Raw genomic sequence first — 27,802 nt, 5'->3', positions numbered from 1 at the left:
ACTTGGTTGGAAGAGAATTTTTGGTGCTCTGGCGTGATTTCGTTGGAAGCGAATTTTTTGTGTTCTCGGGTGATTTCATTTAAAGGGAATTTTTTGTGTTCTAGGGTGATTTCGTTGGAAGCGCATTTTTTGTTTTCTGGGGTAATTACTTTGGAAGCGAGTTTTTTGTGTTCTCGGGTGATTTCATTGAAAGGAAATTTTTAGTGTTCTGGCATCATTTCATTGGAAGCATGTTTTCTGTGCTCTGGAATCATTTCGTTGGAAGCTAATTTTTTGTGCTCTTGGGTGATTTCATTGGAAGCAATTTTTTTTGGGTTCTAGGGTGATTTCGTTGAAAGGAAATTTTTTGTGTTCTGGTGTTATTTCGTAGGAAGGAATTTTTTTGTGCTCTGGGGTGATTGCGTTGGAAGCGTGTTTTCTGTGCTCTGGAATCATTTCGTTGGAAGCGAATTTTTTGTGTTCTGCAGTGATTTTGATGGAAGGAAATTTTTTCCGTCCTGGGGTAATTTTGTGGGAAGCGAATATTTTTGTTCTCAGGTGATTTATTGGAAGGGAATTTTTTGTGCTCTGGGGTGATTTCGTCGGAAGCAAATTTTTTCTATTCTGGGGTAATTTCGTTGGACGTGAATTTTTTTGTTCTCAGGTGATTTCATTGAAAGTGAATTTTTTTTGTTCTCGGGTGATTTCATTTAAAGGGAATTTTTTGTGTTCTAGGGTGATTTCGTTGGAAGCGCATTTTTTGTTTTCTGGGGTAATTACTTTGGAAGCGAATTTTTTGTGTTCTCGGGTGATTTCATTGAAAGGAAATTTTTAGTGTTCTGGCATCATTTCATTGGAAGCATGTTTTCTGTGCTCTGGAATCATTTCGTTGGAAGCTAATTTTTTGTGCTCTTGGGTGATTTCATTGGAAGCAATTTTTTTTGGGTTCTAAGGTGATTTCGTTGAAAGGGAATTTTTTGTGTTCTAGTGTCATTTCGTTGGAAGGAATTTTTTCTGCTCTGGGGTGATTGCGTTGGAAGCGTGTTTTCTGTGCTCTGGAATCATTTCGTTGGAAGCGAATTTTTTGTGTTCTGCAGTGATTTCGATGGAAGGAAATTTTTTCCGTCCTGGGGTAATTTTGTGGGAAGCGAATATTTTTGTTCTCAGGTGATTTATTGGAAGGGAATTTTTTGTGCTCTGGTGTGATTTCGTCGGAAGCAAATTTTTTCTATTCTGGGGTAATTTCGTTGGACGTGAATTTTTTTGTTCTCAGGTGATTTCATTGAAAGTGAATTTTTTGTGTTCTCTGGTCATTTCATTGCTACATTGTTTTCTGTGCTCTGGAGTCATTTCGTTGGAAGCGAATTTTTTGTGTTCTCGGGTGATTTCTTTGGCCGGGAATTTTTAGTGTTCTGGGGTCATTTAGTTGGAAGCGTGTTTTCTGTGTTCTGGAGTCATTTCGATGGAAGCGAATTTTTGTGCTCTGGGGTGATTTCGTTGGAAGCAAATTTTTTGTGTTCTGGGTGATTTCGTTGGAAGCGAATTTTTTGTGTTCTGGGGTAATTTCGTTGGAAGCGAATTTTTTGTGTTCTCGGGTATTTTCGATGGAAGCAAATTTTTTGTGTTCTGGGGTGATTTCGTTGGAAGCCTGTTTTCTGTGCTCTGGAGTCATTTGGTTGGAAGCGAATTTTTTGGGTTCTGGGGTGATTTCGTTGGCCGCGAATTTTTAGTGCTCTGGGGTCATTTCGTTGGAAGCGTGTTTTCTGTGCGATGGAGTCATTTTGTTGGAAGCCAATTTTTTGTACTCTGTGGTGATTTCGTTGGAAGTGAATTTTTTGTGTTCTCGGGTGATTTCGTTGAAAGGGAATTTTTGTGTTCTGGGGTCATTTCTTTGGAAGCCTGTTTTCTGTGCTCTGGAGTCATTTCGTTAGAAGCGAATTTTTTGTGTTCTGGGGTGATTTCGTTGGAAGCGAATTTTTTGTGTTCTGTGGAAATTTTGTTGGAAGCGAATTTTTTGTGTTCTCGGGTGATTTCATTTAATGGGAATTTTTTGTGTTCTAGGGTGATTTCGTTGGAAGCGCATTTTTTGTTTTCTGGGGTAATTACTTTGGAAGCGAGTTTTTTGTGTTCTCGGGTGATTTCATTGAAAGGAAATTTTTAGTGTTCTGGCATCATTTCATTGGAAGCATGTTTTCTGTGCTCTGGAATCATTTCGTTGGAAGCTAATTTTTTGTGCTCTTGGGTGATTTCATTGGAAGCAATTTTTTTTGGGTTCTAGGGTGATTTCGTTGAAAGGGAATTTTTTGTGTTCTGGTGTCATTTCGTAGGAAGGAATTTTTTTGTGCTCTGGGGTTACTGCGTTGGAAGCGTGTTTTCTGTGCTCTGGAATCATTTCGTTGGAAGCGAATTTTTTGTGTTCTGCAGTGATTTCGATGGAAGGAAATTTTTTCCGTCCTGGGGTAATTTTGTGGGAAGCGAATATTTTTGTTCTCAGGTGATTTATTGGAAGGGAATTTTTTGTGCTCTGGGGTGATTTCGTCGGAAGCAAATTTTTTCTATTCTGGGGTAATTTCGTTGGACGTGAATTTTTTTGTTCTCAGGTGATTTCATTGAAAGTGAATTTTTTGTGTTCTCGGGTGATTTCATTTAAAGGGAATTTTTTGTGTTCTAGGGTGATTTCGTTGGAAGCGCATTTTTTGTTTTCTGGGGTAATTACTTTGGAAGTGAATTTTTTGTGTTCTCGGGTGATTTCATTGAAAGGAAATTTTTAGTGTTCTGGCATCATTTCATTGGAAGCATGTTTTCTGTGCTCTGGAATCACTTCATTGGAAGCTAATTTTTTGTGCTCTTGGGTGATTTCATTGGAAGCAATTTTTTTTGGGTTCTAGGGTGATTTCGTTGAAAGGGAATTTTGTGTGTTCTAGTGTTATTTCGTTGGAAGGAATTTTTTTCTGCTCTGGGGTGATTGTGTTGGAAGCGTGTTTTCTGTGCTCTGGAATCATTTCGTTGGAAGCGAATTTTTTGTGTTCTGCAGTGATTTCGATGGAAGGAAATTTTTCCGTCCTGGGGTAATTTTGTGGGACGCGAATATTTTTGTTCTCAGGTGATTTATTGGAAGGGAATTTTTTGTGCTCTGGGGTGATTTCGTCGGAAGCAAATTTTTTCTATTCTGGGCTAATTTCGTTGGACGTGAATTTTTTTGTTCTCAGGTGATTTCATTGAAAGTGAATTTTTTGTGTTCTCTGGTCATTTCATTGCTACATTGTTTTCTGTGCTCTGGAGTCATTTCGTTGGAAGCGAATTTTTTGTGTTCTCGGGTGATTTCTTTGGCGGGGAATTTTTAGTGTTCTGGGGTCATTTAGTTGGAAGCGTGTTTTCTGTGTTCTGGAGTCATTTCGATGGAAGCGAATTTTTGTGCTCTGGGGTGATTTCGTTGGAAGCAAATTTTTTGTGTTCTGGGTGATTTCGTTGGAAGCGAATTTTTTGTGTTCTGGGGTAATTTCGTTGGAAGCGAATTTTTTGTGTTCTCGGGTATTTTCGATGGAAGCAAATTTTTTGTGTTCTGGGGTGATTTCGTTGGAAGCCTGTTTTCTGTGCTCTGGAGTCATTTGGTTGGAAGCGAATTTTTTGGGTTCTGGGGTGAATTGGTTGGAAGCTAATTTTTTGTGTTCTCGGGTGATTTCGTTGGCCGCGAATTTTTAGTGCTCTGGGGTCATTTCGTTGGAAGCGTGTTTTCTGTGCGATGGAGTCATTTTGTTGGAAGCCAATTTTTTGTACTCTGTGTTGATTTCGTTGGAAGTGAATTTTTTGTGTTCTCTGGTGATTTCGTTGAAAGGGAATTTTTTGTGTTCTGGGGTCATTTCTTTGGATGCCTGTTTTCTGTGCTCTTGAGTCATTTCGTTGGAAGCGAATTTTTTGTACTCTGTGGTGATTTCGTTGGAAGCAAATTTTTTGGGTTCTGTGGTGATTTCGTTGAAAGGGAATTTTTTGTGTTCTGGGCTCATTTCGTTGGAAGCGTGTTTTCTGTGCTCTGGATTCATTTCGTTGGAAGGGAATTTTTTGTGGTCTGGGGTGATTTCGTTGGAATCGAATATTTTGTGTTCTCGGGTGATTTCATTGAAAGGGAATTTTTTGTGTTCTAGGGTGATTTCGTTGAAAGTGAATTTTCTGTGTCCTGGGGTGATTTCGATGGAAGTGAATTTTTTGTGTTCTCCGGTTTTTTCGATCAAAGCAAATTTTTGAAGTAGCAGGTCATTTCGTTGGAATAGTGTTTTCTGTGCTCTGGAGTCATTTCGTTGGAAGGGAATTTTTTTTTCTCTGGGGTGATTTCGTTATAAGCGAAATTTTTTGTTCTCGGGTGAGTTCGTTGAAAGGGAATTTTTTGTGTTCAAGGTTGATTTCGTTGGAAGCGAATTTTTTGTGTTCTGGGGTAATTACGTTGGAAGCGAATTTTTTGTGTTCTCCGGTGATTTCTTTGGCCGCGAATATTTTGTGTTCAGGGGTGATTTCAATGGAAGCAAAATTTTTCTGTTCTGTGGTAATTTCGTTGGACGTGAATTTTTTGTGTTCTCGGGGGATTTGGTTGAAAGGGAATTTTTTGGGTTCCAGGGTGATTTCGTTGGAAGCGAATTTTTTTGTGCTCTGGGATGATTTCTTTGGAAGCAAATATTTGTGTTCTCAGGAGGTATCGTTGGAAGCGAATTTATTGTGTTCTGGGGTAATTTCGTTAGAAGCGAATTTTTTGTTTTCGGGTGATTTCGTTCGAAGCCAATTTTTTGTGCTCTGGAATGATATCTTTGGAAGCGAATATGTGTGCTCTCAGGAGATTTTGTTGGAAAAGAATTTTTTGTCTTCTGGTGTAATCTCGTTGGAAGAGAATTTTTTGTGTTCTCCGGTTTATTCGATGGAAGCAAATTTTTGAAGTAGGGGGTCATTTCGTTGGAAGCGTGTTTTCTGAGCCCTGAAATCATTTCGTTGGAAACGAGTTTTATTGTGCTCTGGGGTGATTTCATTGGAAACAAATATTTGTGTCCTCAGGACATTTCGTTGGAAAAGAAATTTTTATCTTCTGAGGTAATTTCGTTGGAAGCGAATTTTTTGTGTTCTCAGATTATTTCAAAGGAAGCAAATTTTTGAAGTATGGGATCATTTCGTTGGAAGCTTGTTTTCTGTGCTCTGGATTCATTTCGTTGGAAGCCTATTTTTTGTGTTCTGGGGTAATTTCGATGGAAGCTAATTTTTTGTGTTCTCTGGTTTTTTCAATGGAAGCAAATTATTGAAATAGGGGGTCATTTCGTTAGAAGCGTGTTTTCTGTGCTCTGGAGTCATTTCGTTGGAAGCGAATTTTTTGTGTTCTCTGGTGATTTTGAAGGAAGCAAATTTTTGAAGTATGAGATCATTTTGTTGAAAGCATGTTTTCTGTGCTCTGGAGTAATTTCGATGGAAGCGAATTTTTTTTTGTTCTGGAGTGATTTCGTTGGAAGCGAATATTTGTGTTCTCAGAAAATTTCGTTGCAAGCAAATTTTTTGTGTTCTGGGGTAATTTCGTTGGAAGCTAATATTTGTGTTCTCCGGTTTTTTCAATGGAAGCAAATTATTGAAATAGGGGGTCATTTCATTGGAAGCGTGTTTTCTGTGATCTGGAGTCATTTCAATGGAAGCGAATTTTTTGTGTTCTGGGGTGATTTCGTTGGAAGCGAATATATGTGTTCTCAGAAGATTTCGTTGAAAGCGAATTTTTTGTGCTCTGGGGTGATTTCTTTGGAAGCGAATATTTGTGTTCTCAGGAGACTTCGTTGCAAGCGAATTTTTTGTGTTCTGGGGTAATTTCGTTGGAAGCGTATTTTTGTGTTCTCCGGTTTTTTCGATGGAAGCGAATTTTTTAAGTAGGGGGTCATTTCGTTGGAAGTGTGTTTTCTGTGCTCTGGAGTCATTTCGTTGGAAGCGAATTTTTTGTGTTCTCGGGTGATTTCGATGGAAGCAAATTTTTGAAGAAAGGGTTCATTTCGTTGGAAGCATGTTTTCTGTGCTCTGGGGTAATTTCGTTGGAAGCTAATTTTTTGTGTTCTGGGGTGATTTCGTTGGAAGCGCATATTTGTGTTCTCAGAAAATTTCGTTGCAAGCAAATTTTTTGTGTTCTGGGGTTATTTCGTTGGAAGCGAATTTTTTATCTTCTCCGGTTTTTCGATGGAAGCAAGTTTTTGAAGTAGGGGGTCATTTCGTTGGAATCCTGTTTTCTGTGCTCTGGAGTCATTTCGTTGGAAGGGAATTTTTTGTGCTCTGGGGTGATTTCGTTGGAAGCCTATTTTTTGTGTTCTCGGGTGATTTCATTGAAAGCTAATTTTTGTGTTCTGGCGTGATTTCATTAGAAGCGAATTTTTTGTGTTCTGGGGTGATTTCGATGGAAGCAAATTATTTCTGTTCTGTGGTAATTTCGTTGGACGTGATTTTTTTGTGTTCTCGGGTGATTTCGTTGAAAGGGAATTTTTTGTGTTCTAGGGTGATTTCGTTGGAAGCGAATTTTTTTGTGCTCTGTGAGGATTTCTTTGGAAGCAGATATTGTGTTCCCAGGAAATTTCGTCGGAAGCGAAATTTTTGTGTTCTCGGATGATTTCGATGGAAGCAAATTTTTGAAATATGGGGTCATATCGTTGGAAGCATGTTTTCAGTGCTCTGGATTCATTTCTTTGGAAGTGAATTTTTCGTACTCTAGGGTGATTTCGTTCGAAGCCAATTTTTTGTGCTCTGGAATGATATCTTTGGAAGCGAATATGTGTGCTCTCAGGAGATTTTGTTGGAAAAGAATTTTTTGTCTTCTGGGGTAATATCGTTGGAAGCGTATTTTTGTGTTCTCCGGTTTTTTCGATGGAAGCGAATTTTTTAAGTAGGGGGTCATTTCGTTGGAAGTGTGTTTTCTGTGCTCTGGAGTCATTTCGTTGGAAGCGAATTTTTTGTGTTCTCGGGTGATTTCGATGGAAGCAAATTTTTGAAGAAAGGGTTCATTTCGTTGGAAGCATGTTTTCTGTGCTCTGGGGTAATTTCGTTGGAAGCTAATTTTTGTGTTCTGGGGTGATTTCATTGGAAGCAAATATTTGTGTTCTCAGAAAATTTCGTTGCAAGCGAATTTTTTGTGTTCTGGGGTGATTTCATTGGAAGCGAATTTTTTGTGTTCTCGAGTGATTTCTTTGAAAGGAAATTTTGTGTTTTCGGGTGATTTCGTTGAAAAAGCTAATTTTTTGTGTTGTAGCGTGATTTCGTTGGAAGAAAATTTTTTTTATTCTGGGGTGATTTCGATGGAAGCAAATTTTTTTCTGTTCTGTGATAATTTCTTTGGACGTGAATTTTTTGTGTTATCGGGGGCTTTTGTTGGAAGCGAATTTTTTTGTGCTCTGGGATGGTTTCTTTGGAAGCGAATATTTGTGTTCTCAGAAGATTTCGTTGGAAAAGAATTTTTTGTCTTCTGGGGTAATCTCGTTGGAAGAGAATTTTTTGTGTTCTCTGGTTTATTCGATGGAAGCAAATTTTTGAAGTAGGGGGTCATTTCGTTGGAAGCGTGTTTTCTGAGCCCTGGAATCATTTCGTTGGAAACGAGTTTTTTTGTGCTCTGGGGTGATTTCATTGGAAACAAATATTTGTGTCCTCAGGAGATTTCGTTGGAAAAGAAATTTTTGTCTTCTGAGGTAATTTCGTTGGAAGCGAATTTTTTGTGTTCTCAGATTATTTCAATGGAAGCAAATTTTTGAAGTATGGGATCATTTCGTTGGAAGCTTGTTTTCTGTGCTCTGGATTCATTTCGTTGGAAGCCTATTTTTTGTGTTCTGGGGTAATTTCGAAGGAAGCTAATTTTTTGTGTTCTCTGGTTTTTTCAATGGAAGCAAATTATTGAAATAGGGGGTCATTTCATTGGAAGCGTGTTTTCTGTGATCTGGAGTCATTTCAATGGAAGCGAATTTTTTGTGTTCTGGGGTGATTTCGTTGGAAGCGAATATATGTGTTCTCAGAAGATTTCGTTGAAAGCGAATTTTTTGTGCTCTGGGGTGATTGCTTTGGAAGCGAATATTTGTGTTCTCAGGAGATTTCGTTGGAAGCGAATTTTTTGTGTTCTGGGGTAATTTCGTTGGAAGCGTATTTTTGTGTTCTCCGGTTTTTTCGATGGAAGCGAATTTTCTAAGTAGGGGGTCATTTCGTTGGAAGCGTTTTTTCTGTGCTCTGGAGTAATTTCGTTGGAAGCGAATTTTTTGTGTTCTCTGGTGATTTCGAAGGAAGCAAATTTTTGAAGAATGAGATCATTTTGTTGAAAGCATGTTTTCTGTGCTCTGGAGTAATTTCGCTGGAAGCGAATTTTTTTTATTCTGGAGTGATTTCGTTGGAAGCGAATATTTGTGTTCTCAGGAGATTTCATTGGAAAAGAATTTTTTGTCTTCTGGGGTAATCTCGTTGGAAGAGAATTTTTTGTGTTCTCCGGTTTATTCGAAGGAAGCAAATTTTTGAAGTAGGGGTCATTTCGTTGCAAGCGTGTTTTCTGTGCTCTGGAGTCATTTCGTTGGATGCGAATTTTTTGTGCTTTGGTGTGATTTCGCTGGAAGCGAATATTTGTGTTCTCAGGAGATTTCGTTGCAAGCGAATTTTTTGTGTTCTGGGGTAATTTCTTTGGAAGCGAATTTTTTGTATTCTCAGGTGATATCGTTGAAAGCGAATTTTTTATATTCTAGGGTGATTTCTTTGGAAGCGAGTTTTTTGTGCTCTGGGGTGAGTTCGTTGGAAGCGAATATTTGTGTTCTCAGGAGGTTTCGTTGGAAAAGAAATTTTTGTCTTCTGGGGTAATTTAGTTGGAAGCGAATTTTTTGTGTTCTCAGGTGATTTCCATGGAAGCAAATATTTGAAATAGGGGGTCATGTCGTTGGATTCGTGTTTTCTGTGCTCTGCAGTCCTTTCGTTGGAAGGGAATTTTTTGTGCTCTGGCGTTCTTTCGTTGGAAGGAATTTCTTGTAATCTGGGGTAATTTCGTTGGAATCGAATTTTTTGTGTTCTCGGGTGATTTTGATCGAAGCGAATTTTTTATATTCTTGGATTATTTCTTTTGAAGCGAATTTTTTATATTCTTGGGTTATTTCTTTGGAAGCGAATTTTTTTGTATTCTGGGGTGATTTCGTTGGAAGCGAATGTTTTGTGCTCTTTGGTAATTTCGTTGGAAGCGAATTTTTTGTTCTCTGGGATGATATCTTTGGAAGCGAATATTTGTGTTCTCACGAGATTTCGTTGGAAAAGAATTTTTTGTCTCTGGGGTAATATTGTTGGAAGAGAATTTTTTGTGTTCTCCTGTCTTTTAGATGGAAGCAAATTTTTGAAGTAGGGGATCATTTCTTTGGAAGCGTGTTTTCTGTGCTCTGGAGTCAACTCATTGGAAGCAAAATTTTTGTTCTCTGGGGTGATTTCATTGGAAGCGAATTTTTTTTTGTTCTCGGGTGATTTCTTTGAAAGGGAATTTTTGTGTTCTAGGGTGATTTTGTTAGAAGCGAATTTTTTGTGTTCTGGGGTGATTTCGTTGGAAGCCAATATTTGGGTTCTTGGGTGATTTTGTTGGAAGGGAATTTTTGTACTCTGGGGTGATTTCTTTGGAAGCAAATTTTTTGTGCTAAGGGTGATTTCTTTGGAAGCGAATATTTGTGTTCTTAGGAGATTTCGTTGGAAGCAAATTTTTTTTCTTCTGGGGTAATATCGTTGGAAGCGAATTTTTTGTGTTCTGGGGTGATTTCGTGGAAGGCGAATTCTTTGTGTCTCCGGTTTTTTCGAATGAAGCAAATTTTTGAAATAGGGGGTCATTTCGTTGGAAGCGTGTTTTTTTACGTGCTCTGGAGTCTTTTCATTGGACGTGAATTTTTGTGTTTTTCGGTGATTTCGATGGAAGCGAAATTTTTGTTTTCTAGGGTCATTTCACTGGAAGCGTGTTTTCTGTGCTCTGGAGTCATTTCGTTGGATGCGAATTTTTTGTGTTCTAGGATGATTTCGTTGGAAGCAAATTTTTTGTGTTCTCGGGTGAGTTCGTTGGTAGCGTTTTTTCTGTGTTCTGGAGTCTTTTCGTTCGATGTGAATTTTTGTGTTTTGCGGTGATTTCGATGGAAGCGAAATATTTGTTTTCTGGGGTCATTTCATTGGAAGTGTGTTTTCTGTGCTCTGGAGTCATTTCATTGGATGCGAATTTTTTGTGTTCTAGGATGATTTCGTTGGAAGCGAATTTTTTGTGTTCTCGAGTGATTCCGTTGGTAGCGTTTTTTCTGTGTTCTGGAGTCATTTCGTTGGAAGCGAAATTTTTGTGTTCTGCGGTGATTTCTTTGGGAGCAAATTTTTTGTGTTCTGGGGTGATTTTGTTGGAAGCGAATTTTTGTGTTCTGTGGTGATTTCTTTGGAAGCAAAGTTTTGTGTTCTGGGGTGATTTCGATGGAAGCAAATTTTTTCTGTTCTGGGGTAATTTCGTTGTTAGCAAATATATGCGTACTCAGGTGATTTTATTCAGTTCTGGGGTAATTTCGTTGGAAGCCAATATTTGTGTTCTTGGGTGATTTTGTTGGAAGGGAATTTTTTGTGCTCTGGGTTGATTCGGTTGGAAGTAATTTTTTTCTATTCTGGCTTAATTTTTTTGGATGCGAATTTTTTGTGTTCTTCGGTTTTCGTCGGAAGCGAATATTTGTGTTCTCAGGAGATTTCGTTGCAAGCTAATTTTTTGTGTTTTGGTGTAATTTCATTGGAAGCTAATTTTTTGTGTTCGCTGGTTGTTTTGATGGAAGAAAATTTTTCAAGTAGGGGGTCATTTCGTTGGAAGCGTGTTTTCTGTGCTTTGGAGTCTTTTCATTGGAGGTGAATTTTTGTGTTTTGCGGTGATTTCGATGGAAGCGAATTTTTTATGTTCTAGGGTGATTTCGTTGGAAGCGAAATTTTTGTTTTCTGGGGACATTTCATTGGAAGCGTGTTTTCTGTGCTCTGGAGTCATTTCGTTGGAAGCGAATTTTTTATGTTCTCCGGTTTTTTCGATGGAAGCAAATTTTGGAATTAGGGGGTCATTTCGTTGGAAGCGTGTTTTCTGTGCTCTGGAGTCATTTTATTGGAAGCGAATTTTTTATGTTCTGGGGTGATTTCGTTGGAAGCAAATATATGTGTTCTCAGAAGATTTCGTTGCAAGCGAATTTTTTGTGTTCTGGGGTAATTTCGTGGGAAGCGAATTTTTTATGTTCTCCGGTTTTTCGATGGAGTCATTTCGTTCGAAGGGAATTTTTTGTGCTCTGGGGTGATTTCATTGAAAGCTAATTTTCGTTGGAAGAGAATTTTTTCTGTTCTGTGATAATTTCGCTGGACATGAATTTTTTGTGTTATCAGATGATTTCTTTGAAAGGGAATTTTTTGTATTCTAGGTTGATTTCATAGAAAGCGAATTTTTTTGTGCTCTGGGATGATTTCCTTGGAAGCGAATATTTGTGTTCTCAGGAGATTTCTTTGAAAAGAATTTTTTGTGTTCTGGGGTAATTTCTTTGGAAGCGAATTTTTTGTGCTCTGGGATGATATCTTTGGAAGCGAATGTTTGTGTTCTGATGTAATTACGTTAGAAGACAATGTTTTGTGTTTTGGGGTGATTTCGTTGGAAGCGTGTTTTCTGTGCTCTGGAGTCCTTTCGTTGGAAGCGAACATTTATGTTCTCAGGAGATTTCATTGCAAGCAAATTTTTTGTGCTCTGGGGTGATTTCATTGGAAGCGAATTTTTTGTGTTCTCGGGTGATTTCGTTGAAAAAGCTAATTTTTTGTGTTCGAGCGTGATTTCGTTGGAAGTGAATTTTTTGTGTTCTGGTGTGATTACATTGGGAACGAATATTTCGTGCTCTGTGGTGACTACGATAGAAGCAAATTTTTTCTATCCTGGGGTAATTTCGTTGAAAGGGAATTTTTTGTGTTCTAGGATGATTTCGTTGATATCGAATTTTTTGTGCTTTAGGGTGATTTCGTTGCAAGCGAATTTTTTGTACTCTGGGGTGATTTCGTTGGAAGCAAATGTTTTCTGCTCTGGGATAATTTCGTTGGACGAGAATATTTTTAAGTATGGGGTGATTTCGTTAGAAGCGTGTTTTCTGTGCTCAGGAGTCATTTCGTTGGAAGCGAATGTTTTATGTTCTGGGGAGATTTCATTGGAAGCGAATTTTTTGTGTTCTCGGGTGATTTCGATGGAAGCAAATGTTTGAAGTAGGGGGTCATTTTGTTCGAAGCATGTTTTCTAGCTATGGAGTCATTTCGTTGGAAGCAAATTTTTTGTGCTCTTGGGTGATTTCGTTGGAAGCGAATTTTTTGTGTTCTGGGGTAATTTCGTTGGAAATGAATTTTTTGTGCTCTGGGGTGATTTTGTTGGAAGAGTGTGTCTTGTGTTCTGGGGTAATTTCGTTGTAATTGAATTTTTTGTGCTCTGGGGTGATCTCGTTGAAAGGAAAAGATTTTGTTCTGGGGTGATTTTGTTGGAAGCGAATTTTTTTGAAGTATGGGTTTCTTTTGTAGGTAGGGTGTTTTCTGTTCTCTAGAGTAATTTTTTGGAAGCAAATTTTTTGTGTTCTGGGGTGATTTCGTTGGAGGCAAATTCTTTGTGTCTCCAGTTTTTTTGAATGAAGCAAATTTTTGAAATAGGGGGTCATTTCGTTGAAAGCATATTTTCTGTGCTCTGGGTCTTTTCGTTGGATGTGAATTTTTGTGTTTTGCGGTGATTACGATGGAAGCGAAATTTTTGTTTTCTGGGGTCATTTCATTGGAAGCGTGCTTTCTGTGCTCTGGAGTCATTTCGTTGGATGCGAATTTTTTGTGTTCTAGGATGATTTCGTTGGAAGCGAATTTTTTGTGTTCTAGGGTGATTTCGTTGGAAGTGAAATTTTTGTTTTCTGGGGTCATTTCATTGGAAGCGTGTTTTCTGTGCTCTGGAGTCATTTCTTTGGAAGCGAATTTTTTATGTTCTCCGGTTTTTTCGATGGAAGCAAATTTTAGAATTAGGGGGTCGTTTCGTTGGAAGCGTGTTTTCTGTGATCTTGAGTCATTTCATTGGAAGCGAATTTTTTGTGTTCTGGGGTGATTTCGTTGGAAGCGAATATATGTGTTCTCAGAAGATTGCGTTGCAAGCGAATTTTTTTGTTCTCTGGGGTGATTTCTTTGGAAGCGAATATTTGTGTTCTCAGGAGATTTCCTTCCAAGCAAATTTTTTGTGTTCTGGGGTAATTTCTTTGGAAGCGTATTTTTGTGTTCTCCGGTTTTTTCGATGGAAGCGAATTTTTGAAGTAGGGGGTCATTTTGTTGGAAGCGTGTTTTCTGTGCTCTGGAGTCATTTCGTTGGAAGCGAATTTTTTTGTTCTGGGGTGATTTCGTTGGAAGTGAATATTTGTGTTCTCAGAAAATTTCGTTGCAAGAGAATTTTTTGTGTTCTGGGGTAATTTCAGTGGAAGCGAATTTTTTATGTTCTCCGGTTTTTCGATGAAAGCGTGTTTTCTGTGCTCTGGAGTCATTTCGTTGGAAGCGAAATTTTTGTGTTCTGGGGTGATTTCAATGGAAGCCAATATTTGTGTTCTTGGGTGATTTTGTTGGAAGGGAATTTTTGTACTCTGGGGTGATTTCTTTGGAAGCAAATTTTTTGTGCTCTGGGATGATTTCTTTGGAAGCCAATATTTGTATTCTCAATAGTTTTCTTTAGAAGTGAATTTTTTGTGTTCAGGGGTAATTTCGTTGAAAGCGAATTTTATGTGTTCTCTGGTCTTTTCGATGGAAGAAAATTTTTGAAGTCTGAGTTCATTTCTTTGGAAGCGAATTTTTTATGTTTTCGGGTGATTTCGATGGAAACAAATTTTTGAAGTATGGGGTCATTTCTTTGCAAGCGTGTTTTCTGTGCTCTGGAGTCACTTCGTTGTAAGCGAATTTTTTGTGCTCTAGTGTGATTTCTTTGGAAGCGAATATTTGTGTTCTCCGAAGATTTGGTTGCAAGCGAATTTTTTGTTTTCTTGGGTAATTTCGTAGGAAGCGAATTTTTTGTGTTCTACTGTTTTTCGCTGGAAGAAAATTTTTGACGTAGGGGGTCATTTCGTTGGAAGAGAATTTTTTGTGCTCTGGGGTGATTTCGTTGGAAGCGAATTTTTTGTATCCCCTGTTCATTTTGTTGAAAGCGAAGTTTTTATGTTCCAGGGTGATTTCGTTGTAAGCAATTTTTTTTTTGTGCTCTGGGGTATTTGGTTGGAAGCGCATATTTTGTCTTCTCTGGTGATTTCGATTGAAGCGAATTTTTTATGTTATAGGGTCATTTTACGGGAAGCGAATTTTTTGTGCTCTGTGGTGATTACGTTGGAAGTGAATTTTTTTTCTCGGATGATTTCGTTGAAAGCGAATTTTTTGTGTTCTAGGTGATTTTGTTGGCAGTGAATTTTTTGTGTTCTGGGGTCATTTCTTTGGAAGCGTGTTTTCTGTGCTCTGGAGTCATTTCGTTGGAAGCTAATTTTTTGTGCTCTGTGGTGATTTCGTTGGAAGCGAATTTTTTTTGTTCTCGGGTGTTTTCGTTGAAAGAGAATTTTTTCTGTTCTAGGGTATTTAGTTGGAAGCGAATTTTTTGTGCTGTCTGGTGATTTTGTTTGAAGCGAATTTTTTCTCTTCAGGGTTAATTTCGTTGGAAGCTAATTTTTTGTGTTCTGGTGTGATAACATTGGGAATGAATATTTCGTGCTCTGTGGTGACTACGATAGAAGCAAATTTTTTCTCTACTGGGGTAATTTCGTTGAAAGGGAATTTTTTGTGTTCTAGGATGATTTCGTTGATATCGAATTTTTTGTGCTTTAGGGTGATTTTGTTGGAAGCGAATTTTTTGTGCTTTGGGGTGATTTCGTTGGAAGCAAATGTTTTCTGCTCTGGGATAATTTCGTTGGACGAGAATATTTTTAAGTATGGGGTGATTTCCTTAGAAGCGTGTTTTCTATGCTCAGGAGTCATTTCGTTGGAAGCGAATGTTTTATGTTCTGGGGTGATTTTGTTGGAAGCGAATTTTTTGTGTCTCGGGTGATTTCGATGGAAGCAAATGTTTGAAATAGGGGGTCATTTCGTTCGAAGTGTGTTTTCTAGCTATGGAGTCATTTCGTTGGAAGCAAATTTTTTGTGCTCTGGGGTGATTTCGTTGGAAGCGAATTTTTTGTGTTCTGGGGTAATTTCATTGGAAGCAAATTTTTTTGTGTTCTCGGGTGATTTTGTAGAAAGCCAATTTTTTGTGTTCCAGGGTGATTTCGTTGGAAACGAATTTTTTGTGCTCTGGGGCGATTTTGTTGGAAGAGTATTTCTTGTGTTCTGGGGTAATTTTGTTGTAATCGAATTTTTTGAGCTCTGGGGTGATTTCGTTGAAAGAAAAAGATTTTGTTCTGGGGTGATTTTGTTGGAAGCGAATTTTTTGTGTTCTGGGGTGATTTCGTTGGAGGCGAATTCTTTGTGTCTCCGTTTTTTTCGAATGAAGCAAATTTTTGAAATAGGGGGTCATTTCGTTGGAAGCGTGTTTTCTGTGCTCTGGAGTCTTTTTATTGGATGTGAATTTTTGTCTTTTGCGGTGATTTCGATGGAATCGAAATTTTTGTTTTCTGGGGTCATTTCATTGGAACCGTGTTTTCTGTGCTCTGGAGTCATTTCATTGGATGCGAATTTTTTGTGTTCTAGGATGATTTCGTTGGAAACGAATTTTTTTGTGTTTTCGGGTGATTTCGTTGGTAGCGTTTTTTCTGTGTTCTGGAGTCATTTCGTTGGAAGCGAAATTTTTGTGTTCTGTGGTGATTTCTTTGGGAGCAAAGTTTTGTGTTCTTGGGTGATTTCGTTGGAAGCCAATATTTGTGTTCCTGGGTGATTTTGTTGGAAGGGAATTTTTTGTGCTCTGGGTTGATTTGGTTGGAAGTAATTTTTTTCTATTCTGGGGTAATTTCGTTGGATGCGAATTTTTTCTGTTCTTCGGTGATTTCGTTGGAAGCGAATATTTGTGTTTATGCTTCATTTGGTCGGAAGCAAATATTTGTGTTCTCAGGAGATTTCGTTGCAAGCTAATTTTTTGTCTTTTGAGGTAATTTCATTGGAAGCTAATTTTTTGTGTTCGCTGATTTTTCCGATGGAAGAAAATTTTTCAAGTAGGGGGTCATTTCGTTGGAAGTGTGTTTTCTGTGCTCTGGAGTCTTTTCGTTGGATGTGAATTTTTGTGTTTTGCGGTGATTTCGATGGAAGCGAATTTTTTATGTTCTAGGGTGATTTCGTTGGAAGTGAAATTTTTGTTTTCTGGGGTCATGTCATTGGAAGCGTGTTTTCTGTGCTCTGGAGTCCTTTCTTTGGAAGCGAATTTTTTGTGTTCTCGGGTGATTTCGTTGAAAGCGAATTTTTTATGTTCTAGGGTGATTTTGTTGGAAGCAAATTTTTTGTGCTCAGGAGGGCTTTAGTTGGAAGCGTGTTTTCTGTGCTCTGGAGTCATTTCTTTGGAAGCAAATTTTTTGTGCTCTGGGGTGATTTTGTTGGAAGCGAATTTTTTGTGTTCTCTGGATTTTTCAATTGAAGCAAATTTTTGAAGTAGGGGGTCATTTCCTTGGAAGCGTGTTTTCATTGCTCTGGAGTCATTTGTTGGAAGCCAATTTTTTGTGCTCTGGGGTGATTTCTATGGAAGCAAATTTTTTGTGTTCTCTGGTGATTTCGTTGAAAGCGAATATTTGTGTTCCCAGGTGATTTCATTGGAAGCGAATTTTTTGTCTTCTGGGGTAATATCGTTGGAAGAGAATTTTTTGTGTTCTCCGGTTTTTTCGATGGAAGCAAATTTTTGAAATACGGGGTCATTTCGTTGGAAGCGTGTTTTCTGTGCTCTGGAGTCACTTCGTTGGAAGCGAATTTTTGTGCTCTGGGGTGATTTCGTTGGAAGCGAATTTTTTGTGTTCTCGCGTGATTTCGTTGAAAGGGAATTTTTGCGTTCTAGGGTGATTTCGTTGGAAGCGAATATTTTGTGCTCTGGGATGATATTTTTGGAAGCGAAAATTTGTGTTCTCAGGAGATTTCGTTGTAAAAGAATTTTTTGTCTTCTGGGGTAATATCGTTGGAAGAGAATTTTTTGTGTTCTCCGGTTTTTTCGATGGAAGCAAATTTTTGAAGTAGTGGGTCATTTCGTTTGTAGCGTGTTTTCTGTGCTCTGGAGTCGTTTCTTTGGAAGCGAATTTTTTGTGTTCTGGGGTGATTTCTTTGGAAGCGAATTTTTTGTGTTCTGTGGTAATTTCGTTGGAAGCGAATTTTTTGTGCTTTGGGGTGATTTCGTTGGAAGCGAATTTCTTGTGTTCTGGGGTATTTTAGTTGGAAGCTATTTTTTTGTGTTTTAAGGTGATTTCGATGGAAGCAAATTTTTGAAGTATGGGTAATTTCATTGGAAGCGAATTTTTTTGTATTCTCGGGTGATTTCGGTGGTCCCGAATTTCTTGTGTTCTGGGTAGATGTCGTTGGAAGCAAATTTTTTGTGTTCTGGGTTAAGTACGTTGGAAGCAAATTTTTTGTGTTTTGGGGTGATTTCTTTGTAAGCATGTTTTCTGTGCATTGGAGTCATTTCCTTGAAAGCAAATTTTTTGTGTTCTGGGGTGATTTTTTTGGAAGCGAATTTTTGTGTTCTAGGGTGATTTCTTTGGAAGCAATTTTTTGTGCTCTGCGGGAATTTCGTTGGAAGCGAATTTTTTGTGTTCTGGGGGATTTCGATGGAAGTAAAAATTTTCCGTTCTGGGGTAATTTCTTTGGAAGCCAATATTTGTGTTCTCGGGTGATTTTTTTGGAAGGGAATTTTTCGTGCTCTGGCTTGATTTGGGTGGAAGTAAATTTATCTATTCTGGGGTAATTTTTTGGAAGCGAATTTTTTCTGTTCTCGGGTGATTTGGATAGAAGCACATTTTTTGTGTTCTGGGTTGATTTTGTTGGAAGCGAATTTTTTGTGCTCTTGGGTGATTTCATTGGAAGCGTGTTTTCTGTGTTTTGGAGTCATTTCGTTGGAAGGGAAATTTTTATGTTCTGTGTGATTTCTTTGGATGCGAATTTTTTGTGTCCTGGGTTGATTTCGTTGGACGCGAATTTTTTGTGTTCTCAGGTGATTTCGTTGAAAGTGAATTTTTTTTTTTGCCTTGGGTAAATTCGTTGTAAGCGAATTTTTTGTGCTCTGGGTTGATTTCTTTGGAAGGGAATATTTGTGTTCTCAGGAGATTTCGTTGGAAGCAAATTTTTTGTGCTTTAGGATGATTTCATTGGAAGCTAATATTTGTGTTCCCGGGTGATTTCGTTAGAAACGAATTTTTTCTGTTCTCGGGTGATTTCGATGGAAGCAAATTTTTTGTGTTCTGGGTTGATTTCGTTGGAAGCGAATTTTTTGTGTTCTGGGGCAATTTAGTTGGAAGCGAATTTTTTTGAAGTATGGGGTGATTTCATTGGAAGCGTGTTTTCTGTGCTCTGGAGTCATTTCTTTGGAATCAAATTTTTTGTGCTCTGGTGTGATTTCTTTGGAAGCGAATATTTGTCTTCTCAGGACATTTCTTTGCAAGCGAATTTTTTGTGTTCTGGGGTAATTTCGTGGAAGTGAATTTTTTGTGTTCTGGGGTGATTTTGATGGAAGCGAATATTTTGTGTTCTGGGTTGATTTCGTTGGAAGAGAATTTTTTGTGTTCTGGGGCAATTTTTTGAAAGCGAATTTTTTTGAATTATGGGGTGATTTTGTTGGAAGCGTATTTTCTGTGCATTGGAGTCATTTCTTTGGAAGCAAATTTTTTGTGTTCTGGGGTGATTTTGTTGGAAGCGATTTTTTGTGTTCTAGGGTGATTTCTTTGGAAGCAATTTTTTTTGTGCTCTGCGGGGATTTCTATGGAAGCGAATTTTTTGTATTCTGGGGTAATTTCTTTGGAAGCGCATTTTTTCTGTTCTCAGGTGATTTGGATAGAAGCAAATTTTTTGTGTTCTAGGTTGATTTCGTTGGAAGCGAATTTTTTGTGCTCTGGGGTGATTTCATTTGAAGCGTGTTTTCTGTGTTTTGGAGTCATTTCGTTGGAAGGGAAATTTTTGTGTTCTGAGTGATTTCTTTGGATGCGAATTTTTTGTGTTCTGGGTTGATTTCATTGGACACGAATTTTTTGTGTTCTCAGGTGATTTCGTTGAAAGTGAAATTTTTTTCCTTAGGGTTATTTCGTTGGAAGTGAATTTTTGGTGCTCTGGGGTGATTTCTTTGGAAGCGAATATTTGTGTTCTCAGGAGATTTCGTTGGAAAAGAATTTTTTGATTTTAGGGTGATTTCATTGGAAGCTAATATTTGTGTTCCCGGGTGATTTCGTTAGAAGCGATTTTTTCTGTTCTCGGGTGATTTCGATGGAAGCAATTTTTTTGTGTTCTGGGTTGATTTCGTTGGAAGCGAATTTTTTGTGTTCTGGGGCAATTTAGTTGGAAGTGAATTTTTCTGAAGTATGGGGTGATTTCATTGGAAGCATGTTTTCTGTGCTCTGGAGTCATTTCTTTGGAAGCAAATTTTTTGTGTTCTGGGGTGATTTCCTTGGAAGCGAATTTTTGTGTTCTGGGGTAATTTCTTTGGAAGCGAATTTTTTGTGTTCTCGGGTGATTTCGATGAAGCAAATTTTTCAAGTATGGGCTCATTTCATTGAAAGCGAATTTTTTGTGCTTGGGGTGATTTCGTTGGAAGCGAATTTTTTGTGCTCTGGGGTGATTTCTTTGTAAGCGAATATTTGTCTTCTCAGGAGATTTCTTTGCAAGCGAATTTTTTGTGTTCTGGGGTAATTTCGTTGGAAGCGAATTTTTTGTGTTCTCAGGTAATTTCGATGGAAGCAAATTTTTGAAGTATAGGGACATTTCGTTGGAAGCGAATTTATTATGTTCCTGGGTGATTTCGTTGGATGCAAATATTTTTGTTCCCTGGTGATTTCGTTGGAAGCTAATTTTTCATGTTCTGGGGTATTTTTGTTGGAAGCGATTTTTGCTCTGTTCTCGGGTGATTTCAATAGAAGCAAATTTTTCGTGTTCTGGGTTGATTTCTTTGGAAGTAAATTTTTTGTGTGTTGGGGTGATTTCGTTGGAAGCGATTTTTTTGTGTTCTGGGGTGATTTCGATGGAAGCAAACTTTTTCCATTCTGGGGTAATTTCGTGGGAAGTCAATATTTGTGTTCTCGGGTGATTTTGTTGGAAGGGAATTTTTTGTGCTCTAGGTTGATTTGGTTGGAAGTAAATTTTTTCAATTCTCGGGTAATTTCGTTGTATGTGAATTTTTTGTGTTCTCGGGTGATTTCGTTGAAAGTGAATTTTTTTTGCTTTAGGGTGATTTCGTTGAAAGCGAATTTTTTGTGCTCTGTGGTGATTTCTTTGGAGGGAATTTTTTGTGTTCTGGGGTGATTTTATTGGAAGCGAATTTGTTGTGTTCTAGGGAGATTTCGTTGGAAGCGAATTTTTTGTGTTCTCTGTTTTTTTCGATGGAAGCAAATTTTTGAAGTAGGGGGTCATTTCATTGGAAGCGTGTTTTCTGTACTCTGGAGCCATTTCGTTGGAAGGGAATTTCTTCTGTTCTGAGGTAATTTCGTTGGAAGCGAATTTTTTTGTGTTCTCGGGTGATTTCGATGGAAGCGATTTTTTTATGTTGTAGCGTGATTTCGTTTGAAGCTAATATTTTTGTTCTCATGTGATTTCATTGGATGCGAATTTTTGGTGGTCTGGCGTAATTTCTTTGGAAGCGAATTTTTTCTGTTCTCGGGTGATTTCGATGTAAGTAAATTTTTTGTGTTATGGGTTCATGTCGTTGGAAGCGAATTTTTTGTGTTCTGGGGTAATTTCGTTTGAAGCGAATTTTTGGTGTTCTTGGGTGATTTCGATGGAAGCAAATTTTTGAAGTATGGGATCATTTCTTTGGAAGCGTTTTTTCTGTACTCTGAAGTCTTTTCGTTGGCAGCTAATTTTTTGGGCTCTGCGGTGATTTCTTTGGAAGCGAATATTTTGTGTTCTCGGGTGATTTCGTAGAAAGGGAATTTTTTATGTTCTAGGGTAATTTCGTAAAAGCGAATTTTTTGAGCTCTGGGGTGATTTGGTTGGAAGTGAATTTTTTGTCTTCTTTGGTGATTTCGATGGAAGCGAATTTTTTATGTTCTAGGGTGATTTCATTGGAAGCGAATTTTTTGTGTTCTGGGGTAATTTCATTTGAAGCTTCTTTTCTGTGCTCTGGAGTCATTTCGTTGGAAGCGAATTTTTTGTGCTCTGCGGTGATTTTGTTGGAAGCGAATTTTTTGTGTTCTCTGGGGATTTCGATGGAAGCATATATTTGAAATATGGGGTCATTTCATTGGAATCATATTTTCTGTGCTCTGGAGTCTTTTCTTTGGAAGCGAATTTTTTGTGCTCTGTGGTGATTTCGTTGGAAGCGAATTTTTTGTGTTCTCGGGTGATTTCGTAGAAAGGGAATTTTTGTGTTCTATGGTGATTTAATTGGAAGCAATTTTTTTCTGATCTGGGATGATATCTTTGGAAGTGAATATTGGTGTTCTCAGGAGATTTCCTTGGAAAAGATTTTTTTGTCTTCTGGGGTAATATCTTTAAAAGAGAATTTTTTGTGTACTACGGTCTTTTCGATGGAAGCAAATTTTTGAAGTAGAGGGTCATTTCGTTGGACGCGTGTTTTCTGTGCTCTGCAGTCATTTCATTGGAACCAAATTTTTTGTGTTCTGGGGTGATTTCTTTGGAAGTGAATTTTTTGTGTTCTGGGTTGATTTCTTTGTAAGCGAATTTTATTGTGTTCTGGGGTAATTTCGTTGGAAGAGAATATTTTGTATTCTCGGGTGATTTCGATGGAAGCAAATTTTTGAAGTATGGTATCATTTCGTTCGAAACGTGTTTTCTGTGCTCTGGAGTCATTTCGGTGGAAGCAAATTTTTTCTGCTCTGGGGTGATTTCTTTGGAAGGGAATTTTTTTGTTCTAAGGTGATTTCGTTGGGAGCAAAATTTTGTGCTCTGGGATGATATCTTTGGAAGAGAATATTTGTGTTCTCAGGAGATTTCGTTAGAAAAGAATATTTCGTCTTCTGGGGTAATATGGTTGGAAGCGAATTTTTTGTGTTCTCTGGTTTTTTCGATGGACGCAAATTTTTGAAGTAGGGGGTCATTTCGTTGGAAGCATGTTTTCTGTGCTCTGGAGTCATTTCTTTGGAAGCGAATTTTTTGTGCTCCGCGGTGATTTCGTTTGAAGCGAATATTTGTGTTCTCAGGAGATTTCGTTGTAAGCGAATTTTTTGTGTTCTAGGGTAATTTCGTTGGAAGCGAATTTTTTGTGTTCTCGGGTGATTTCGTTGAAAGCGAATTTTTTATGTTCTATGGTGATTTCTTTGGAAGCGAATTTTTTGTCTTTTGGGTCCTTTCATTGGAAGCTTGTTTTCTGTGCTCTGCAGTTATTTCATTGGAAACAAATTTTTTGTGTTCTGTTGTGATTTCGTTGGAAGTGAATTTTTTGTGTTCTGCGTTGATTTCTTTGGAAGCGAATTTTTTTGTGTTCTGGGGTAATTTCGTTGGAAGAGAATATTTTGTATTCTCAGGTGATTTCGATTGAAGCAAATTTTTGAAGTATGGTATCATTTCGTCCGAAACGTGTTTTCTGTGCTCTGGAGTCAGTTCTTTGGAAGCGAATTTTTTTGTGTTCTCGGGTGATTTATTTGAAAGCGAATTTTTTATGTTCTAGGGTGATTTTGTTGGAAGCGAATTTTTTGAGCTCAGGAGGTCTTTAGTTGGAAGCGTGTTTTCTTGTGCTCTGGAGTCATTTCGTTGGAAGCAAATGTTTTGTGCTCTGGGGTGATTTTGTTGGAAGCGAATTTTTTGTGTTCTGGGGTAATTTCGTTGGAAGGAAATTTTTTGTTTTCTGGGTTGATTTCGTTGGACACGAATTTTTTTGTTCTGGGGTGACTTCGTTGAAAGCGAATTTTGAGTGCTCTAGGTTGATTTCGTTGGAAGGGAATTTTTTGTGCTCTGGGTTGATTTCGTTGGAAGCAAATTTTTTCTGTTCTGGGGTAATTTCGTTGGAAGTGATTTTGAAGTATGGGGTGATTTCGTTAGTAGCTTGTTTTCTGTGTTCTTGAGTCATTTTGTTGGAAGCGAATATTTGTGTTCCGGGTGATTTTGTTGGAAGCGAATTTTTTGTGTTCTGAGTTTATTTCGTTGGAAGCGAATATATGTGTTTTTCAAAAGATTTCGTTGCAAGCAAATTTTTTGTATTCTGGGGTAATTTCGTTGGAAGCAAATTTTTTGTGTTCTCGGGTGATTTCGTTGAAATCGATTTTTTTATGTTCTAGGGTGATTTCGTTGGAAGGGAATTTTTTGTGCTCTTGGGTGATTTGGTTGGAAGTGAATTTTTTGTCTTCTGTGGTGATTTCGAAGGCAGCGAGTGTTTTATATTCTAGGGTGATTTCGTTGGAAGGGAATTTTTTGTGTTCTGGGGTCATTTCATTGGAAGCGTGTTTTGTGTGCTCTGGAGTCATTTCATTGGAAGCAAATTTTTTTGTGCTCTGGGGTGATTTCGTTGGAAGCGAATATTTGTGTTCTCAGGAGATTTCGTTGCGAGGGAATTTTTTGTGTTCTGGGTTCCTTTCATTGGAAGCATGTTTTCTGTGCTTTGGAGTCATTTCATTGGAAGCGAATATTTTGTGCTCTGTGGTGATTTTGTTGGAAGCGAATTTTTTGTGTTCTCAGGTGATTTCGTTTATAGCTCATTTTTTGTGTTCTAGCGTGATTGCTTTGGAAGCGAATTTTTTGTGTTCTGGGGTGATTTCGATGGAAGCAAATTTTTTCTGTTCTGTGGTAATTTTGTTGGAAGTGAATTTTAGTGTTCTCGGGTGATTTCGTTGAAAGCGAATTTTTTGTGTTCTAGGGTGATTTTGTTGGAAGCGAATTTTTTTGTGCTCTGGGATGATTTCATTGGAAGCGAATATTTGTGATATCAGGAGATTTCGTTGGAAGCGAATTTTTTGTGTTCTGGGGTAATTTCTTTGGACACAAATTTTTTGTGTTCTTGGGTGATTTCAATGGAAGCAAATTTTTGAAATATCTGGTCATTTCGTTGGAAGCGTGTTTTCTGTGCTCTGGAGTCATTTCGTTGGAAGCGAATTTTTTCTGCTCTGGGGTGATTTCGTTCGAAGCGAATTTTTTTGTGCTCTGGGGTGATTTGGTTGGAAGCGAATTTTTTGTCTTCTGTGGTGATTTCGATGGAAGCGAATTTTTTATGTTTTAGGGCGATTTCATTGGAGGCGAATTTTTGTGTTCTCAGGAGAATTCGTTGCAAGCGAATTTTTTGTGTTCTGGGGTAATTTCATTAAGAGGGAATTTTTTATGTTCTACGGTGATTTCGTTGGAAGCGAATTTTTTGTCTTCTGTGGTGATTTCGAAGGAAGCGAATTTTTTGTCTTCTATGGTGATTTCGATGGAAGCCAATATTTTATGTTCTAGGGTGATTTCGTTGAAAGCGAAATTTTTGTGTCCTGGGGTCATTTCATTGGAAGCATGTTTTCTGTGCTCTGGAGTCAATTTGTTGGAAGCGAATTTTTTGTGCTCTGGGATGATTTCTTTAGAAGTGACTATTTGTGTTCTCAGAAGATTTCATTGGAAGCGAATTTTTTTGTGTTCTGGGGTCATTTCTTTGGAAATGAATTTTTTGTGTTCTCTGGTTTGTTTGACGGAAGCAAATTTTTGAAGGAGGGGGTCATTACGTTGGAAGCGTGTTTTCTGTGCTCTCGAGTCATTTCGTTAGAAGCGAATTTTTTGTCCTCTGGAGTGATTTCATTGGAAGCAAATTTTCTGTGTTCTCGTGTGATTTCCTTGAAAGGGAATTTTTTGTGTTCTGGGGTCATTTTGTTGGAAGCGAATTTTTTGTGCTCTGGGATGTTTTCTTTGGAAGAGAATATTTGTGTTCTCAGGAGATTTCGTTGCAAGTGAATTTTTTGTGTTCTGGTGTAATTTCATTGAAAGGGAATTTTTTATGTTCTAGGGTGATTTCGTTGGAAGCAAATTTTTTGTGCTCTGGAGTGATTTGGTTGGAAGCGAATTTTTTGTTTTCTATGGTGATTTCGATGGAAGCGAATTTTTTATGTTCGAGGGTGATTTCGTTGAAAGTGAATTTTTTGTGTTTTGGAGTCACTTCTTTGGAAGCTTGTTTTCTGTGCTCTGGAGTCATTTTGTTGGAAGCGAATTTTTTGTGCTCTGGGATGTTTTCTTTGGAAGAGAATGTTTGTGTTCTCAGGAGATTTCGTTGGAAGCGAATTTTTTGTGTTCTGGGGTAATTTCGATGGAATAGAAATTTTTGTGCTCTCAGGACTTTTCGATGGAAGGAAATTTTTGAAGTAGGGAGTCATTTCGTTGGAAGCGAATTTTTTGTGTTCTGGGGTGATTTCGTTGAAAGGGAAATTTTGGTGTCCTGGGGTGATTTCGTTGGAAGCGAATTTTTTGTGCTCTGGGATGTTTTTTGGAAGCGAATATTTGTGTTCTCAGGAGATTTCGTTGCAAGCGAATTTTTTCTATTCTGGGATCATTTCGTTGGATGTAAATTTTTTGTGTTCTGGGGTGATTTCGTTGGAAGCGAATATTTTGTGTTCTGGGGAGATTTCGTTGGAAGCGAATATTTGTGTTCTCAGAAGATTTCGTTGCAAGCGAATTTTTTCTGTTCTCCTGTTTTTTCGATGGAAGTAAATTTTTGAAGTAGGAGGTCATTTCGTTGGAAGCATGTTTTCGGAGCTCTGGAGTCATTTCGTTGGAAGCGAATTTTTTGTGCTCTGGGTTGATTTCGTTGGAAGCGAATTTTTTGTGTTCTGGGGTGATTTCGTTGAAAGGGAAATTTTGGTGTCCTGGGATGATTTTGTTGGAAGCGAATTTTCTGTGCTCTGGGATGTTTTCTTTGGAAGCGAATATTTGTGTTCTCAGGAGATTTCGTTGCAAGCGAATTTTTTGTGTTCTGGGGTAATTTCGATGGAATAGAAATTTTTTGTGCTCTCAGGATTTTTCAATGGAAGCAAATTTTTGAAGTAGGGAGTCATTTCTTTGGAAGCGTGTTTTCTGTGCTCTGGAGTCATTTCTTTGGAAGCGAATATTTTGTTCTCTGGGGTGATTTCGTTGGCAGCGCATTTTTTGTGTTCTGGGATATTTTCGTTGGAAGTGAATTTTTTGTGTTCTCAGGTGATTTCGATGGAAGCCAATTTTTGAAGTATGGGATCATTTCCTTGGAAGCGTGTTTTCTGTGCTCTGGAGTCATTTCATTGGAAGAGAATTTTTTGTGGTCTGGGGTGATTTTGTTGGAAGCGAAATTTTTTTGTTCTAGGGTAATTTCATTGGAAGCGAATTTCTTATGTTCTGGGGTAATTTCGATGGACGTGAGTTTTTTGTGTTCTCGTGTGATTTCTTTGAAAGGAAATTTTTTTATGTTCTAGGGTTACTTTGTTGGAAGCGAAATTTTTTGTGCTCTAGGATGATTTCTTTAGAAGTATTTGTGTTCTCAGAAGTTTTCGTTGGAAGCGAATTTTTTTGTGTTCTGGGGTCATTTCTTTGGAAATGAATTTTTTGTGTTCTCCGGTTTGTTTGAAAAAAGCAAATTTTTGAAGGAGGGGGTCATTTCATTGGAAGCGTGTTTTCTGTGCTCTGGAGTCTGTTCGTTGGAAGCGAATTTTTGGTCCTCTGGTGTGATTTCCTTGGAAACGAATTTTTTGTGTTCTTGGGTGATTTCGTTGAAAGGGAATTTTGGGTGTTCTGGGGTGATTTCATTGGAAGCGAATTTTTTGTGCTCTGGGATGTTTTCTTTGGAAGCAAATATTTGTGTTCTCAGGAGATTTCGTTGCAAGCGAATTTTTTGTGTTCTGGGGTAATTTCATTGAAAGGTAATTTTTTATTTTCTAGGTTGATTTCGTTGGAAGCAAATTTTTTGTGCTCTGGCGTGATTTGGTTGGAAGCGAATTTTTTGTCTTCTATGGTGATTTCGATGGAAGCGAATTTTTTATGTTCTAGGGTGATTTCGTTGAAAGCAAATTTTTTGTGTTCTGGAGTCATTTCATTGGAAGCGTGTTTTCTGTGCTCAGGAGTCATTTTGTTGGAAGCGAATTTTTTGTGCTCTGGGTTGATTATGTTGGAAGCGAATTTTTTGTATTCTCGGGTGATTTCGTTGAAAGGGAATTTTTTGTGTTCTAGGGTGATTTTGTTGGAAGCGAATTTTTTGTGCTCTGGGATGATTTCTTTAGAAGTGAATATTTGTGTTCTCAGAAGATTTCATTGGAAGAGAATTTTTTGTGTTCTGGGGTCATTTCTTTGGATATGAATTTTTTGTGTTCTCTGGTTTGTTTGATGGAAGCAAATTTTTGAAGGAGGGGGTCATTTCGTTGGAAGCGTGTTTTCTGTGCTCTGGAGTCATTTCGTTAGAAGCGATTTTTTGTCCTCTGGAGTGATTTCGTTAGAAGCGAATTTTTTGTGTTCTCGGGTGATTTCCTAGAAAGGGAATTTTTTGTGTTCTGGGGTCATTTCGTTGGAAGCGAATTTTTTGTGCTCTGGGGTGATTTCGTTGGTAGCGCATTTTCTGTGTTCTGGGATAATTTCGTTGGAAGTGAATTTTTTGTGTTCTCGGGTGATTTCGATGGAAGCCAATTTTTGAAGTATGGGATCATTTCCTTGGAAGCGTGTTTTCTGTGCTCTGGAGTCATTTCATTGGAAGAGAATTTTTTGTGCTCTGGGGTGATTTTGTTGGAAGCGAAATTTGTGTGTTCTACGGTAATTTCGTTGGAAGCGAATTTCTTGTGTTCTG

The sequence above is a fragment of the Meriones unguiculatus genome, chromosome 5 (assembly GCF_030254825.1).
Source record: "Meriones unguiculatus strain TT.TT164.6M chromosome 5, Bangor_MerUng_6.1, whole genome shotgun sequence".
Lineage (NCBI taxonomy): Eukaryota > Metazoa > Chordata > Mammalia > Rodentia > Muridae > Meriones > Meriones unguiculatus.
This window is presented reverse-complemented; position numbering follows the sequence as displayed.